Source organism: Anser anser (genome assembly GCF_964211835.1).
Source record: "Anser anser genome assembly, chromosome: 9".
Taxonomy (NCBI): Eukaryota; Metazoa; Chordata; class Aves; order Anseriformes; family Anatidae; genus Anser; species Anser anser.
In genome coordinates this window covers 14,922,571-14,937,257 of record NC_139729.1, presented here as the reverse complement: position 1 = coordinate 14,937,257, position 14,687 = coordinate 14,922,571, and the positions used below count along the sequence as shown (strand labels likewise).

Sequence of the window (14,687 nt, the reverse complement as noted above, 5' to 3'; positions counted from 1 at the left end):
TAATTTGGTTTGATATGCCTGTTTTGATACTGGAATTTTGTAGTATTTTTAATAGCATGACACTGCATAGGCTTGAACTTCCTCAAAAAGGAAGGTTGTGATCTTATCATGAGGCTGGTGTAACAACAGTGACTAGTTCTCTTTCTAAACCACAGATAAGATAGATAGCAAAAGTTTGGGGGCACATTCAGCATTTAGGCTTTTTAATCAATTGTCCTTGATAAGCAACCTCTTTAAAAATGCACTGCAGGAGTCATCTGCAGTAATTATTGGTTTCGTTTTAATGCACATGAAAGGAGAAACCAAACCAAGATGTAATATTTTTATTACATTTGTTGGTTTGTTTTGCTGTGTTTGCTTTTGACTTCATAGGATGTTGTGGAACATTAGCCATGCATTCCATCAGGCTGACCTGTGCTCTACCAGCTCTTAGCTGCTGGAGGCTGGCAAAGGGTACTGGACGTCAGCAAAGCTATACTGCAGATTTGCTCCTCTGATCCAAGTAGTTCTATACAGCTGCAAAAAGATCTGCTCCAAGTGTATTGGGGGCTTCTCTGACTGAATACCAGCTGATTCGATTTTGCTCCAGATTTCCAAAAACGGGGAAGGTTGAATGATGAAGGGAAAAAAAAAAAAAAAGCAATGAAGGCTCAGTCAACCAGGGATATCTCAGGCATATTCTCTGTTTCACCTCTCCAGTGGTCTCTGAAGAGCCCTTACTGGTTATGTGGGTTTTCAGAGATGGGAATTAACCTGTGGTGCCCTTGGTGAAAAAGCTGTGCCCATGCCTTCTCCTTTGGCACACTGCTCAAAGCAGGCAGCTGTGTTACTTGGGCTGCTGGGAAAAGCACAGAGAGGTGGGAAGCCACTGTGGAAGAAGTCCTGAGGTCTTCTTTCCCAGAGGAACTATTTTCTCAAGAGGAGGAAAAGGTCAGTGTCCCTCTCTGTGTATTTCCATGGGCCCGTCCCCAGAAGCTGGGGGTTCAGAGGATCATCAGGAAACTAGGACCCATCCCATAGCTGCCATTTGTGTCAGCTTGGTCTTAGCAAGCTAGGGCACACCAACGATTTCAGCTGCCAGGCAGGTTGATGAGCCCAAAATCAGCTTGTGCATGCTTGTATACACTCTCAGCTCCTAAATGTTTGTGGACATGTTAGGAACAATTGGAATAAGCATTTGGTTTGGGAAACATGCTTCACCCTCAATTACAGTTCCAGGATCACAAGTTTATCGAGGCATTTGTTCCTGTAACCTTCTGTATTCATTGCCCTACTTTCATTTACACTTTTCAGAACTGAAGTATGCAAACTACTATGTTAGCAACTGCTTCTGCCAAACTTCTTATGCTCTCTGAAGCCTCCATTTCCATATGTGTGCGCTCTCTTTGGTGAGTCCTTGGTATCTTCCTACTCCCAGGCTATTCTTTAGCTCATGATGGTGAACTCCTTGTTTCCCCTACTGGCACCAGTTCCCTTCAGAAACCTCATCATTGAAGTCACCTTGCTCTTTGTGCAGGGAGTGGAGGCTTTTCAGGTTGCCACTCCGTTAGCAACGTGCCTGTAGCTAAGCAGATGGAGCAGGCATGTTTGTACAATAAAAGCAACATGTCCAGAAAATAATTCAAAAGAGTTTGCACTGTTTTGGTGAGTCTGGGTTTGATGGAAGAAGATTTATACTGCAATTTACTCATTGGTAAGGAGAAGCTGATTCCTACAGTAGTCTACGCTTGGTCATCAGGCGGGTTTCCCATTCACGCTGTTCCCTGCTGGAACTTATGTGGTTGGAATGGTGTCACCAGGGGACTGCATTTGATTCCTTTGTGCTTGGTTTTTGAGGCAGGAAGTAGAAGTGAAAGGCCCATCTGAAAACACGTGCAGTGTATGCAGAAGGAAGGCTGAGCAGGAGAAAAGATAAGTGCAGTCCTAAGTGCTGAGTACAGATAGCACTGACACTGTTCATTGGGTAGATTCTACATCAGTAAAGTACTGAGAGAGTTGGACACAAGTCAGACTGCTTTTCTAATCCTGCGTTCGCTGAAAGCTGGATCAGGGTGGATAACAGCACAGATGTGTTAGCAGGACCACGGCAACACGTGCTCACCGTGCGTCCTGTGCCTGGAAGGACCAGGCCAGTGTGGGAACAGCTTTTACTTCGCTCTTCTCTTGCAGAGGGGTACAAAGGTTCGACACATTAAGTCTCTTAAAAGTCGTCTTTCTAAATCATCTGATGCTTTTAAAGATCGCGTTTCTGCATTAACTTCCAACTTAAAACCCATTTTCTTGTTTGAGCATCCCATGAAGTCAGAGAGGGAAGGAGAGGAAAGCTGGCTCTCATGCAGTACACCTCATTAGTGTGAACTGGCAGCACGCTTTCCTTGCTCTGCAGTGATCAAAGCCCTCGCTACGCCAGGCACCAGAGGTATCGCTGAGCTGCCTCGGTAACAGAGGGCTCTCGGCAGGGCTCTGGGCTGGCTCCCTGGGGCAGGGCTGCTGGCGGAGGGAGGTGCGCTGGGGAGGCCATGTGCTGGTGGGGCCCGTGTCATTGAGCCATGTCTTGCTCTTCCCCTCACACTCCTTAAACTGCTTTTCTTGGCACGTCTGTCCGTCACTTTAAAGATACTGGGTCGTTTTGGGGAAAATCCCAATTTCAAGACCAGCCCCGCTGAAGGCAGCTACTCTTGGCTGTTTGAGAAATAACAGAGTTTTTGGATACGAGCACTGTTTCCTGGAGGTTTTCCCTGAAAATAAAAGCAATATCTTTTTATATTTTTTTTCTAAAAATAACAACACACATTTCCAGGAGAAATATAGGGCCAATGTGTTTGTTCATTTAAGAGTAAGCCACATGTTCAGGAGCTTGACAGCCTTGGCTGCAGGTTTTAAACAGGAGGGTGATGCAGTCCCCTGGTACGAGAAGGGCTCTTGTCAGCCTTGTGGCCAAAGACACGAGTATTTCTGGTGACCGGCCATTCCTTTCCATCGTGGAGGGTATTTTTGATTATTATTGCACCAGAAAAAGGCTGGTGCAATAAAAATCCTTTAGCAAAAAAAATCCTTTTCCAAAGACATTCCCTTCCCTACAGGGCTGCTGGTCACCAGCCTGTTCTTCAAGGGGAAAAAACTGCGCCTTCGGAAAAGGATTTCAATAATTAAATTACAACTTAGTAAGACCCTATGGGATTTGGGTTGGTAATGTTTCTGAGCATAAAAATTACTTTGTTGAGAGATTTTTATTTTTGCCCCACTGGCATTTTTTTCCTTCGGCGTGTTGTGTCCAACTGCTCCTCCAGATGGAGGAGAGGAGCAGTCGCAGCCCCCTCTGCAACTGGGAGCAGGATGGCGGCGGTCAGCCGGGAGCTGCCGTGGCACAGCTCTTCTGTTGCAGGCCTGCAAGCTGCCTGGGCAGCAACAGCCACGGCTCCCAGTGCTGTCACCAGAAGCTGAGATGGTGAGACTGGTTTGTCAGCAGCTGGACGTGTGGCTTGTGGCCCCTTGGAAAGCTTGCCTGTCTGCCAAACCCCAGCTGGTAGGGAAGTTTTGGAGGCACGGTATTTGTGCTGGCTATCTTAGGTTTTTCAGTATTCTGGCTGCTCTTAGGGAAAAAGAAAAAGCATAAGGAAAGAGTGAAGTTCTGGAGATCCTTCCTAGACACTGCTCATCTTTTCCGTAATGTTATTTCTGATGTGGAGAAGCCTTTCTGAGGAGTAGGTAGGGATTTTATCCAGAACCATTACTGTTGTTTTTGCTTCCCATCAGGACCCAGCCTGGCATGCAGGGTCCAGCAGGTGTTAGCAAGCCTTCCTTGATCCTCTCAAGCAACTTGGCCGTGGTCAGTTTGTTGAGGTAGTGCAGTTCCCCTTCAACTTGAGCCTGTTTCATCCCTATGGTTCCCAATGCGCTACTTCCAAGGTGAAACTTCCTCGAGTTTGATACCAGTTTTTACCCCTCCTGTCATTACTTCTCAAGTTTTTCATTCTGAAGTACCTTTCCTAATGCGTAAGGCTGATACACAGTTATATCATACTTCCTGTGTCCAAATTAGCTAATATTCTGTGTTTTGTATCATTCACTACACTTTGTGGGGACATGGAAAGGGTTTCAGAAGCAGAATAGATACCATTCAAAATGCTGCCTTTGCATCTGGTCATGTGAAGTTTATACTGAAACCCAAAGCACAGTGAAATGGGATGAGGGCAAGACAAAGCTTGCAGTGATCATCCAGGCTCAAGTCAACTGGCGTTACCTTAGCATGTCTGGTAAGGAAACAGAGCAGCATGGAGCTACCAGGCAGTAGGCTTCTCCTGGAGGTACCAGGGCAGAGCTTGGCTCAGAGCAGTACTCCATCTCACAGCCTTTCACACACAGGTAGTATTTTTCTCATTCATGTCTTCCCATTACACTCTGTAGACTGAAGACTACCTCAGGCAGAGACGAGCCTTGATTACAGAGATACGTGAAGCCTTCTGGATTGTGATGGTTTTGCCTTCCCTTCCAGTACGTTTCCAGGTCTCTCTCCCTGCCATTACTTTCCACCTGACTTTGATTTTATGTTCTGCATCCCATCAAATTGTGCTTATCCAGACAGTAAAGGTACCTTTCCCCTTTGATTTCGCTTGATTGTAAATCAAACCTGACCATGGGTTCTGCTTGTAGTGCTTTCCCGTGTCTTCAGGTCCAGCCTAGCTTGGATTTCCCCTTTCTGGCACCACATGCAGGAGGCTCAAGACCTGTGAAACCCATCCTTGCTCTCCCCAGGGCTGCCACATTCTAGTGCATTTCCTTTCCTCCACTGACACAGCAGTGAATTGTTTTTGTGTCATTGTGATTCTTCCTCCAGCACTGCACCATCTGAATAAAGTTAGTGAAGTCGTTACTGGCATAAGAGACAAGATGCTTACCTGATAGGAGGCAGCCATGCGATGCTGAGATCTGCCAGGCTGCACCGTCAGGGGGACCTGGCTCTGGGGCTGCAACTGCACAAGCATAATTGAATGTGGTGAGTGGATGTAGATCGGGACACAGATGGTACAAGAAGCTCCAAATTCCCTTTAGCCAAAGGCACTTGACGAACAGGACAGCTTTTCTCAGCCTGTCTCGTAATATTTGTGCATTCTACATATGTGAGATGTTCCAAACTTTCATCTCCAGAATAGCAGTAACAGAATGAGTAGCACTGCCAGCCAAAGGAAAATTAAATCCCCAAAGAAGTGATTTATAGGATGTAAATCACTTACGATAATGAATGTAATCCCGTCGAACAAGTTCTTCATTATAATAACTTAACAGTCATCTGTTGATTTTTTTATCATATCATAAATGCAGTCTCTGCAGTTTTGTAAAAGCATTTATTCTCAAATGATGTTGAAAAATGTCTGTCAGAATAAGTCTTATCCTATACACGAAGGGCAAAGCTCTGCATTCTTTCTTATTTTCTAAGTAAGAAGAGCTTGTGAGGCTGCCCATTCTTCCCGTCTGTGTTGAGAACTGAACTGGTTCTGTGCGCAGCATCTCTGCAGTACCATTCTCTTGCTGTGAGCTGTAATCAGTGCACACGTAGTAAGGTCGTCCAACTTCATGTGGAATAAGTCAGTGAGCAGAGACCCACATAGCAATTTTCAGCAAAGGGTGTGTGTGTGTGGTGGGCAAATAAGTAATTATAATGCTGAGAGCTACAATTAGAAGTTAGATATTTATTTTGCAGACTTAGCTGTGATGTGCTAATCCCTTTCTTAGTACAGAAGAATATTTATTTTCTTCTGTACTTAGTGTTTAGCTTTGAAGTTGTGCAATAACATCGGCTGCTGACCACAGAAGATATTTTAATTCTAATACATCAATTGCAGCTTAGACTTTAGTTGAGACTCTATTAGAAGCCTTGATTTTCTGTCAATTCCCTGGTTTGAATCAGCATCCTTTTCCCTCTGAAGACCCTAACCCTTAAGGCAGTGGATAAAAATCTCATATTTTTTTGGTGCTACGCAAATTAGCTATTTTAATGAGCATTTAATTACCTGACTGCTTAGAACACTGTTTACGATGTAAGGAGAAAACTTCAAGTAAGAAAAAGGAAACACACTTTAAACAAAATCAGAATCCATCCCAAGTTCTTTATTCTAACTTGAACTAAGCACAAGCACGTTTGGAGAGCTGGAAATCGGACAACACTTTTATGGCTGTTGTATCAGCTTGTTTTCCTGCACCTCATCTGGACATGGAAATACAGCAGCATCAAAAGAGCAAGTAGGAAGGACAAATGTGAACAGCATAAGAAAAGCAACATGGATGTGCTTGAATATATGAGATTAAGCAGTGAATTTTCTGCCCGTTTCTCTGAACCCAGACTTTTGAATAGGTTTGTGTGCATACCAGGAATCCTGTAGTTGAATTTGTGTGCCTTACGGTGTGAGAACCTGAAGCCATAGCTCAGGCTTTCATCTGTTTCTGAGGTGGGTTCCCCATCAACCCCATCATCCCCATCACCAAACTACCCAGTCAGTCTTAAGAGTGCTAATGATTTGTTTCCATTTTTTTAATTTTGATTTTTAGTTCAGTAGTTCCTCTTGCTTATCTCATTTTACCCTCTCCTATTTTTTGTTTATAAAGTTTTTAAAAGGAAACACTTTTGAGTATTAATGATTGTATATGTTTACATCCATCATGTGATGATGGGCAGAATTTAGGATCTGCTGGATGTTTTCCAAAATCCCACTGAATTTAATAGGAATGCTTCTGTTTTCAGTTGGACCTCTAGCTGTGAATACTGCCTCCCTTTTCACAAAAATAGCTACCGCTAAGTAGTTAGCAGTGTCTTGTTTCATTCAACTTATTATACTGTTTTTTATATCTGTTGCGTTTCTTTTCTTTCTTGACATGCATTAAGGACTTTTTTTATGGTTTGGTTAATGCCTTTATGTAAAGCACTGTGTGCAGCGCAGACACAATTAGAGCACATTCAGCAGACTACATATGTGCAGCAGCATCTGGCTTTACATGTGGGGTGTGTTTATTTCTAAGGGCAGCTCAAACATTTTTTTTTGGCTGCCTTTTTTTTTTTCTCCTGTGTGCAGCAATTACAAATCTGATTTTGCTGAAAAATATAACCATATCTTAAGGAGCATCATGCTAAGGGAAGTGTCTGTAATCCTCTGTTAACATTAAAATGGGTTCTGCCATGAATACAGTTTATTTTTCTGAGCTGATACATAACAAACTGATTCATCTTGACAGACTCACTTGTATAGCAGTTCATCATCCAAGTGGTTCCCACTGTGGCATCGCTTGCATTTAATTATTAAAAAATGTTTTGAACAGTTAAGAATGGAAAATGTTGGCTTAAGTACAGGTTCAAATCCCAGAACATCACCAAAAAATTAAAAGATCTGAGCTGACATGGGAACATTCATATGCACAGAAGTATTCCTGAGGTTTAGACCTCACTGCTCATCTGTTACACTCCCAGGAAGCTTTTTAAATGTTTGGATATAATTAGTTTTCTCAACTGGGTACAGGGATGAGGTTATGAAGAGAAGTCTGATGCACAAGCTGAATTACATTAAAGACTGTGAAAAGTAAGTAATTTTAATGAAAACAACTGAGAAGTGTTATTCCCTACCACAGAGCCCTCCATGCCCTTGGCTTTCAGCATGGACACTATTCATCTGGCAAAGGCGCAAATTCCAGATTTCCTGCTGAAGAAGAAAAAATATTAAATGTTGCTGTAGGCAACTTGCCATCACACATTATTTCTTATGAAACATGTTTTTGTAGCTTGAGTTTTGAGTCATGCCATTTTTTAAGGAACGTGGAGGGTGTGTCAGGGTAGTGGGGCTTGTACTCTGTGTGAGATTGAGCAATGCACCGCCAAGCTTCACATCAGCTTTTTTTGTTCTCTTTCTTATCTGTCTGTCGCTTGCCTATATGTTATGAATCATTTGCCTGATGGGCATTTTATAAAAACCCCCACAACAGGTGCCTAATACTAGATTTAAGTATAAGAGGGCTTTTTTAACATGTTTTTCTTTAATACTCTGCTTTTCTCGGTAGCTTTAGGCTTAGCAAGCCCCTGAATTACGCAGCCTCACCCGGAGGCTCTCCTTGAGGTTACCACAATACTTTAGTCATGGCTTTGTATGTAATGGACACATTGTAATGAAAGCAACCCCAAATCCTGTCTGTTAAAACCCAAATCTTGTCATTATTATTTCTTTGTATCTATGTGCATATATATGAAACAGCATAATATATATATGAACTTAAGGAAAAAAAAAAACACCACCAACAACAAAAAATCAAAAGCATATACCATATGTAAAATACACCCTAGAAATTTTCCTGGGAAATTAAACTCAAAATTAAATACTGATATGTCCAAATCTTGTTGCATTTGCACAGCGCTCATTGAGCACTATCAGCAAGGCTGTAATTTCACCACTGCACTCCACCCTCAACCTCACTTTGGCCAACCTACGCTTGCAGCTTTTTATGTAACGGATCTTTTGGCAGCTTCTCACTCATTCTCTTTTCACCTTCACCAAACAGCTTGTATTTCTGGCTCACCACTTTTTGCCCTGCTTAAATGGTTATGTAGACCCGTCAAAACCATCAAGCTCTGTTAGATGGAAACAGGTAAAGAGGAGCGCAGGCAGCTGAGCATGCATTGCGCAGGCATGGGCACAAACAGTTAGGCTGACGATCCCAAGGAAGATTTGTCAGGTCATGGATAAATTATTGACAACATGTAAAACAATAGCTAAATTAATATTTCACTGGTTCCAGAGGTCACTTCCAGTTGCTTCTTTTTTTGTTTGCTTGTTTAAACCTTGCATACCTTGCTGGGTTGTGAAACACAGTGGCTTGGCATGAAGGGGCAATGCTTGGGAAGCGTTGCAGCATTAGTAGCCAAGACTCAGGAGTGGCTCCATTATAGGGTTATATTATATATTGTGTTTTCAGTGAGCTGCCCAGAGTGAAAAAGACATATGGAAAGTTTGCTGTCTGCCTTTAGCTGCTGCTATATCTGCTTTTGTTTGCTAGGTCTTAAAGTCAGCCCTAAAAAAGCATTATGTGCAGGCTAGGCTGGTACATGCCTTCTGAAACCCCATTTCTCCAGTAATCACCTGGTAAGAAAAAGCCAAGCCTTTGTGATTTATGAGCCGATTGCTGGTAATGCGGTGTCAGTAAGGTGGTAATTTGCATGACTTATCCAAAGTTATGTGGAAAAATTGTAGCTGAGTGTTAAAATTGAATAAAGGTACCTTTAAAAAGTAGGTTAAAGGACTAAAGAATTTCCAGTGCTGCTGCCCAGTACTCAAAAGTGATTCTCACCCAGCTCTAAATGTACATTTCCCTTGACAGAAACATGCATCGGTAACAAATGAAATGGTTGGTTTCACAGAATCACATAATTGAAGGGGTTGGAAGGGACCTCGAATGATCATCGGGTCCAACCCCCCTGCCAAAGCAGGTTCCTTAGAGCAGGTTGCCCAGGTAGGCGTCCAGATGGGCCTTGAGTATCTCCAGGGAAGGAGACTCCACAACCTCCCTGGGCAGCCTGTTCCAGTGCTCCGTCACCCTCACCATGAAGAAGTTCTTTCGCATGTTGGTGCGGAACTTCCTGCGCTCTATCTTGTGGCCATTACTCCTTGTCCTATCCACCCCAGGTTTGCTGGTTTCTATTACGGAGCATGCTGGTGTCTTGCTCAGGAGGAGAAAAGGACTTTTTTGTTTGTACTCGCTGTAATGTATGACAGGTGATGGCCCTCTGTTTCCCATTTTCTATTCAGGGTGGCCGTGGGCTGGTCCCCAAGCCACCGTATTGGCCCTGTGCAGGTGTGAGATGTTTTCCCCCTCCACAGCAGCTGGATGCCACAGGAAACCATGGAGCCTGGCAGAGTGAGGGGGGATGCAATCCGCAGCTGCAAGCAGAAAAGACCGATGGCATTTTGGGGATTGTTTTTTACGGAAAAAGGCACAGGTCAGAAGGAGCAGCCCCTGTGTTCTCAGTGAGGCTGGGATACGCACGTCAGCCTTGCTCAGAAAACAGCATGTGCCAGCTTTCCCCAGGTGGGATAAGCTTGTCACATTATTCCAAGGTGGTAAATATCCAGTAGCAAACAACTAGGAGCTGATGTGTTGAGGGACTGAGTTTTGGTTGACAGATCTCTATTGCTTCTAAATGGCTGCATCTTTTTGAAACGGTCAGGCAGTAATTTGGGCTTGTTACAGCTGCAAATCAGCCTTCTGTGGGCAGGTGCTCTGATGCTGCCCAGGGCTGAGGCTGAGTTTCTGAATGACGTGTGGCAGCCTCTCACCAACTGTCAGCGCTTGCCAAGGAGCGCCTGAAAAATACAGGTTTCTTTCATTGAGATCCGAAAGAACTTAACAAAAAGACACACTTTTCAGACAAAACATGGGGGATGACATCAGTTAGAAAGCACGCTGTGCTGAAACCTACAACTCAAACCAGCTGGTGTAAGCACGACAACATATCTGATTCCACCTAGGTTATAGAGCTGTCATCAGCTTTGGTAGGCTGCAGGTACTGGGAATATTTCTGTAATGACCACGGGCACCAGCACTCTCGGGTCCTGGAGAAAAAGAGGGCTTGTTTGGGAGGGCAAAGAACTGTTGAAGAGGTGTGGGATGAAGAAGTGCATTTCTACTATTCCTTGGCACCATTTGCTGTAGAACTGCAAGCACATGGTGTAAAAGAAATAAATATATCCTTCCAGAGAAGATAAACATAATAGAATAAATGTTCATGTTGTTGCTGAGAGATTCTGTAACAGGATTGAATGTGTGCTGAGAGAGAGATGTAACTCTTATTCAAGCTTCAATTCAAATGTAGTGGGTGCTGTTTAAGCACAGGACAATGAAGCAGCCCTTGGTCCTCACAGAAAATGCAGTAGGGGACGGGGTGGAAATGCTAATCTGAAAGATGCAATCACAGCATCACTGATACTTTGGCAGGCTTAGAATGATTTAGAAGAGAGGAATTGCATGGATACTTGTGTAAAACATGCCTTACATCCTGGTTGGCCAAGTACTACAGACAGGATTGCTCCAGAATACGATGGTGACCCTCACCTCTGTCCCTGGTGTCTGAGATGTTCCCAGTATCCTAAAGAGAGAGAAACTGCTTTCCGCTAAACTCTTAGACAAGCATTTCCCCACCAGAAATACAAGTTTCTACACTTCTTGTGATGCAACTGATGGAATTTAACTGCCTGTGACATGAAAGAAGGTCAGGCTCTGTGACCTCCAGGCACTTCTGCATGCAGGCTCTCTGCAGCTGGGAAAGCATCATGCAGATGGGGACTTGAATTTCATTGTCAGCAGCTTGTTCTTGGAAGTGCCCTACTTCCCAGAATCCAGCTTCAGTCCATGAGACAGGCTGCGTCTAAGGGACTCGTTGCAAGATGAGGGTGATGCAGTGCTCTGAAAGATAAAGGCTTTGGGAGCAAGCATAGCAAGTCTGATGGTTTCAGTTCCTGTACAGCCTGCAACATTTAAACCTATATTATCAATGCAGTGTGGAGGACTGGTTGCAAGCCTCGTCGAACAGATCCTTGCTCTTAATGAAATACATCACAGGATCTTCAGCTTTTACCATGCTAGCTTCTATGTGAAGGAAATACGTGGAGGCAGACCTGTCTAGCAGGGAAATAGGTGCTTCTCTTCTCCAACAGCTACTGAGTCCCATGGGGTTTGGTTTATATGGGCTGCTGTTCTTTGAGGCTTTTCTTCTAAGAGCAACATCTGCAGTGTTTCTGTAATGCATTGATTTCATCTGGGGAAATGCAATTTATTGTTGCCATCAGCTTTTGAAGAAAGAAAAGGATTGGTTAGCATGGGACCCCATAGATTAGGTCAGTTAAGGAAAGCAGATGTCTCCTGAGGTTTCTTTAAAAAAAAAGAGTGGAACCATTAAATTGATGAGGAGTCTCCTTTACCAAAGCTATGTAAAGTCTTTATGAGCAGCTTACGGTTAGCTCCTGTACAAGTTGATGACACTAAGTAGAATGAATACATTGAGTGGACCCCATCAAAACCCCGCAAAAGCAGTTCTCATTTCCCAGTGACGTGTTGCACAGTGCGTGGTATGTGCTAGCAGAGCTTGCACCTGCTGGCCCCTGGGTGTCAGTGTTCCTGAGCAGGAGCTCAGGTTGGCCTGAACACTGCATGAGCAGAACCAGTGTTTTCTGTGTGAGGCTGCACTTTCACTTCTCTGGGAGAGGAGCTCCCTGGTTTTGTTTGCAGTTGTGTTTGTGTTTGCTGTTTTTATCCCACAGGAGAGAATCAGGTTGTGACTCAGCCAAATCTCTTGGTGCTTCTCAAATGTTAGGTGGGACCAAAATTCCTGGGAGCTGGTGGTTGGTTGGTAATATAACTGAGAGTTTTCTGTCTAGCAAACTGCACCGAAAGTTTATTGAGTACTTCTGCAGAAGAATCTTCTTGAGTGCAGTCAGTACCCAAGTCAGTCTGTTCTTCAAGGCAATGAGGTGGTTTGAAAAAGTCACGCTGTAAACCATGCTTTGCTGGTTCTGTTGCAGAGGAGGAAACCCCCGTGAGCAGCAGAGAAATTGTTTCACCAGGCTGGTGCCAGCTTGTGGGTTGTCCCTGGGAACACTGGCCACAGCTTGAACAGGAGATGAGGAGTGTCAAGCATAGGAGAGACTTGCCAGTTAGGGTGTAAAATGACTCTAGTCAGATATTTTTAATTCATTCAATCAGTTCATGAAAAGTCTGGGACGGAGGAATTGTCAGAGCTTTGTAAAAGAGTAGACCTGATTTGAATTTCAGCCCTGGATAGATTCATACTCCTTTCCTGAACAGGTTCTGCCTGCTGGCATCTAGTGGCCTGCCCTCAGGACCTCTGTGTACGCTGGTGTGATTGGTAATTGGAAGTCGACTCTTAACTGCTGCTGGTGGAAGTTGAAGCACAGGAAAACAAACAACAACAGCAATAAAGGTCATGTCGAACCTCTTGAAAAGTCAAAAAGCAGGGCCTCAGGTGCAGGGTCATGTTTCTTAAGATAGATGTGCACTTATGCAAATCATTTCTCTTTATTGTCTTTAAGCAAAGTTTCACATATTTTGGGCGAAACTGTGGCTCGGAGGCAAAGTGCCTCACACAGTGCCGTGGCTTAACCCGGCTGGCAGCACAGTACCACGCGGCCGGGTGCTCCCCCTCGCCATGGGACAGGGCAGAGAACTGGAAAAAAGGTAAAACTTGTGGGTTGTGTGACCAGCACCATGCTCATCCTGAATCCAAACCTCAGCACCATACCAGAAGCTGGGAGGAAAATTAACTCTATCCCAGCCAAAACCAGGACATTCATTAAGGCTGGAGACTGTATGTCAGCTGCACAGTCTCAAACATGTTTACGCTGTTCAGACTTGAAGTTTCCAGCTCATTTCTTCAGCGATAACTTTCTTGAAATGTTCTCATCTTCCCCACAGAGTTCCCTCAGGGCAAGTAATACTTTGCAGTATGTGGGAATTGAAGGGATTCGTCTTCATACAATGTTTTGTTAGTCCCATTGTTTGTATGCACTGGATTGCCTAGGAAACCATAATAATCTCGTTAAAATAAAGATTTAATCTTTCTGCGGCGTTAGGGCTAGTTCAAAAAGCCAGGCTCCCATCGGCTGCTCATCCCCTTTAGAGCACGTTCATTTGGATGGGCTCACTGCCTGGGGACCAGCCCCGCAGAGCTTGTCACAGACAGCTGCCCAAGGCTTCGGTTGGGCAGAGCCTGGGCACCCGCAAGGACCGGCTGCACTGACTGCTGTGCAGACGGGGCCACGTGCAGCTGGAGGAAGCCTGCAGGAGAGCCCAGGGCAAGCATCGCTCTCACAGGACGAGCAGATTTTTGTGCGGTGGCAGTTCCTCGGGAAGCCCAGCCGACTGCAGCAGTGGCCAGCTGGTGGCTGTCTCTCCAAACCTCTCCTGCTCCCAGCAGAACTGGAAGCGGTGTCAGCCGCATTTCTCTGCGTTTCCTGGGCTGGTGTGGACAGATCCATCAGCCACCGCTCACGGTGCTAGAACGCCGCAGTCGGCTCTTCCTCCTTTCTTGGCCATAGCTTTTAATTTTGGATTGCGCTGGGTCATTTGTCCACGTGTAGTTAAGAAATCAAAACCAAAGCGCTGACCTCTGTTGACATCCAGCAGCTCCTTCAGACAGCCCCATCCTTTCTTCTCTTCCCCGTTTCTTAATTTGCACTTTAAAGAGCAGGCTGCTGCTCAGAAGGCTACTGAGCTGCTGATGGAATAAAACCTGTCACAGTTTGAAGATAATCAACAAAGTTAGTCCATGAAACAATTTCTAAGATATAAACAAGATCAAAGCACTATCAGACGTGGAAACCAACAGGCTAGGCTTTGATAATTTAATCTACAAATTACCAGTTTTAAGGCATTTGATTTGTTACTTCTGCAAACTAGGGAACTGACACTGCTGTCCTTTCTTAATCCATTAAAAATAGAAGAGATTATGCCTGAGGAATGTGTCACTCGGGCTGGGTGAGGCTGGTTAGCCCTTTCTTTGAATATCCTTGATTGCAGCTTGCTGTTTCCTTCTATGCCGATCTAACTGTGTGCTCAGCAAGGTTGGTGCAGACAAGCGAACACACAGCAGCTCTCAGGAGTGTGTGCATTCCGTAGGAAAGACCTGTCATGATCTCAGC

General features: G+C 44.5%; 1 protein-coding gene across 1 annotated transcript in view; it reads left to right on the top strand.

Annotated features, from left to right (window-relative positions):
• Positions 1 to 14,687, top strand: part of GPC1 (glypican 1) — a 200,633-nt gene that overhangs the window by 134,130 nt on the left and 51,816 nt on the right. The gene's annotated exons all lie outside the window — the stretch shown is intronic.